Genomic DNA, 4,212 nt, shown 5'->3' on the forward strand with positions numbered 1-4,212 from the left:
TAATTTAGAATCTACGAAAAATGTTAAAGTATAGGAAAAACTCGTCACGTTCACCTAAAGAGTTTGTCTAAATAATATTTTTTATTCAAACTCATCACCTCGACGTGACGAGTTCTAATAAAATATATATTTTTATTAGAATTTTATCACATCGGGATAAAAAATTTGAATAAAAATGTTTTTTATTGAAACTCGTCTCATCCACACGACGAGTTCAAAATACTGTAACAAATCCCAAAATAAAATTTAATATACCCTATTGGACTTTATAAAAAAAACTATTTACCCTACTGGGGAAAAAAATAAACCGTGGTGAGCTTAATGTTGGACTTTGAACTATTGGACTGGATTGTATTTAAAAATTTTAAATACCTATTTTTCACTCGTAATTTTTAAATTACTTTCTTTTATTACTCTTCCGATTTTCAAAGCTTCGCCTTAATCAATTAAAATCAATCTGTATCGTACATTGTCTTCAATAAGTGAGTTTCCTAGTAGAGATTTTTAAATTATTCAATGTTAACGGTTCTAAATCTCTAATTTCTAAATATTTTTAAATGATTTCTTTTAACTACAAAAAATTTAAAAATGTAATATTTTTTTTAATTCTATTTTGTAGATTTTTAATTTAAATTTTTATTGTTAAATTATGTAACATCAACTTTTTAAGTTTTAAATTATATACTCTTTTATTTACTTTTTAGAATAATATAATTTAGAAGATAAATAAAACAAGTATGAATAATTTAAAATTATTCTTACTTTTTAAGTTTTTATTTTTATTTGATTTAATTTAATTTAAAAAATTTATAATATGATTAATTTGATGAATAATTAAATTAAAAAAATAAAAATTGTGATAGTTTTGAAGACTTAATAAACATATTCGTTACTCGAGATCTAATTTATATATATACACTTTAAGAACGAATGTATACCTTTATGGGGAGGATAAAATTATATTTTTAAAAAAAATTATTATTATAAAATAAAAATATATAAATTATATATGAATTTAAAATTATAAAAAATTAAAAATAAAATCAAAACATTCCATTAAATATATTACTCATCTTTCAAAAAAAAAAATTACAATTGTCAACAATGTTTCAAAGTTTCGCCTTAATTAATCTGACACTACCTTGATCGCATACTTAGTTTCAGTAGATGAGTCTTTCAATAAAGATTTTATGCATACACAAAGACGCGAACTTAAAACTTTAAACGATATTAAGTTATTTACCACTTAATCAACTCCGTTGATTACATATTTTTCTTTTTTATTTAGAGAATATCATATAATCTTAGGTCCTTCCTAAAATACCATGATTAAATAAATTTTCCCTCGTACCAATAGATAATAACTTGAAAATGATCAAATTAATAATTATAAAATGATACCAACGACTAATTTGTCGTACCATTAGATAATAACTTGAAAATGATCAAATTAATAATTATAAAATGATACTAACAACTAATTTGTCTAATAAGACGAGTTATTAAATTAGAGGTTCAACTTTTAATATTTGTGAATAAAATAAATTGAGTTGGATGATCGCCTTCGATTTTGTAATATCCGAATTGAATTAATCAATTAATATATTATATACCAGTGATTAATTCAAAAAATAATTATAAAAGGATAAAAAGAAAAGAACATTAAGTGACCCACCATACAAAACCTAAATCCAAGAGCCAGAGGCAAATTCAAGAAGTAGAACCAAAAAGCTCAAATCACAAGAAAAAAACAATAAAGCATTGAGTCTCAGGGCCACTGGTGGGACTATCTTCAACCCTTTCATCACATCCAACATTATATTCCTCCATCCTACTGGCTTACTTAAATCTCCTCTTTTTGACCATTCCATCAACTTTGGATCACATTCATTTCGATTACAATATCCATAGAACATTTTACACTTTTTTTTTCAGTTCAAAAATATTGCACAAAAACACCCACAAAAAGCCATTCAAAATATCACAACACCACACGTTTGATCTCTCAAACTCTATATCTGTTGTTCTTATCTGCAGCTAAGGCGAGCAGCCTCGACACACCCAGAGTCCAAACATCATACTCCTTCTGGTTCTTGCACTCGAACTCCACGACCCCGCGCATTGCAGTCTTTAACCCGAAGTATCTCCGGTTCTCTCCGTCGTCCAGCAAGTGGCGGCCGGGCCATGCCGGAATGTCTTTAATCACTTCCATGATCACATCTGGCAGAGAGATTAAAGATTTTAAAGTTACAAGGCAATGCTCTTTTTATCTTTTTCTTTTTACTTTAGTGACTAGCTTTTCTCAAATCCCCAAATGGAACAAAGACCCTTCCCTACATTGAATTCTGCATTTTTTTTTGACACAGTTTATTAGAGCAAATACAAAAGCAAATCACTCACTCTTTTTCTTTTTTGTGATGGTACCGGCAACATGTCTGCTCTTCATCTTCAATATTACCTGAAGAAGCAAAAACAAAAGCACAAGTATTGGTAAAATAATCGAACACGAACAAGATACGAATAAGTATAAAGAAGAAAATAAAGCAAAGAGGTCAGTTTATGTCATCTGGCTTTTTTTTATTCTTTTACTTTTTAACATTAACAGTATCTGAAGCATCATTGATTCTCCAATAATTGAGCAATGTCATCTTTTCATGCATGAGGCCTTTTATGCTAATATTTGAATGTGTCGAACACCATAAGGCCTTACTTGATTCATTCTGTTTATGTAAACAGAGACAACCTTCCAATGGAGATCACCTGGAAGAATCACACCGATAATTTGTAACTAAATTTGTCCCTAAAATGTAGTGAAAAAATATGAAATTAATGCATGGGTGAAAATGACCTTTCTTGTGCGTTTGAGAAGCACACAGCCTTTAGCAAGCAACTCTCTGCTGCAAATCCCAGTAAATTCTCATCGGGAAGAAGCTCGCCGCTGAAGCCGCCATTAGAGCTACCGTTACTGCCATTACCACCGCCTTTTTCCACCGGAATAACAGCTGCTATGTTCCATGCTTCCTTCAACACCCTTGCTTTCAATATGGCTGCCCCTCTTAATGCTAAACATCGAAACCCAAAGATATATTCAACGATAAAACAACACTAAATTTTTCATTGGAATATGGTTTATCGTTGTATACCTGTGGCGGCGCCGGCGTTTAAGGTCGTTATATCTTCGGCGGTCCGTACATTGACGGCGGAGCTGATTACTGAGGCCAAATGTTCACGTTCGGCTCCCATGGCTTCAGCAGCCTCCACGCATTGTGCAGCAACTAGGGTCGCGGCGGATGCCACGGCCATATCCGTCTTTGTCATCGGCTCATCCTTCCCGGACGAAGCAGCCGTCGCCGCAGCGATAGCTGCCACAGCTGCAGCAACCCCAGCAACCGAAATGGCAGCATGTAGTTGAGCATTATGAGAACGTGTTTCTTCCTTTTTCTTCTCCTTCCTATCCTTCAGCCATCTCCCCACCGTCTTCCCACCGCCCCCCACGGCGGGGACAGCCGCTGCAACTGCAGGAGTTGTACGATACTGCGTCGAGTTACCAGCGCGGCAAAATTGCTGCAAAAGTAAAAGTAAAATTTCATTGAGTCCCGGAAACAATCCCAAGTTACATAATGAGTTAAAAATACTGATTACAAACCTTAAGATCATCATTCTCCGAAGGTGAAATCGGAGGACTATCTGTTAAAGAGCCACAGCTATGAGCTCCTGTTAATGGTCCACTGCTATGAGATGGTCTCCCTGAAGACATTTCTTGTTGCTAAAAAAACCAGACAACATTCATCGTTAAAACAAAAAACAAAAAAACAAAACCCATTGTTCTGCTACAAAACTTACAGATTGTGACATGATTCTTTCCATGACCATCTGTGAAGTTTCATAAGAAGCAAAAGAGAAAGGGTTGCTTGAAACCATGTTAATGTCTTCAATCTCTCCGGCCATGTCTTCTTGTATAACGGCGTTATTGACCGCCGACGTGTCGGTTAAACACTTTTGGCTGGCAGTTTGGGAAGATGAAATAGATAAAGCTTTTGAAACTTCGAGAGCCGAAACACTCCACGAACGTGACAACAACTCCATCGGTTCACGTCCTGTCTCCGGAGGCCGGAATGGAACCGGCACCGGTTTCTGCCTCCAGGATTCAACGACGGGTTTCTCCATTTGTTTGTTTTTGGGAAGGGAAGCTTTTGGGACAAAAGGAAGTAA

General features: G+C 34.1%; 1 pseudogene; it reads right to left on the reverse strand.

Annotated features, from left to right (window-relative positions):
- Positions 1 to 1,787: 1,787 nt before the first annotated feature.
- LOC120184837 lies at positions 1,788 to 4,212 on the reverse strand (annotated as a pseudogene).

This window comes from Hibiscus syriacus, unplaced genomic scaffold (assembly GCF_006381635.1).
Source record: "Hibiscus syriacus cultivar Baekdansim isolate YM2019G1 unplaced genomic scaffold, ASM638163v2 tig00112957_pilon, whole genome shotgun sequence".
In the NCBI taxonomy this organism is placed as follows: Eukaryota; Viridiplantae; Streptophyta; class Magnoliopsida; order Malvales; family Malvaceae; genus Hibiscus; species Hibiscus syriacus.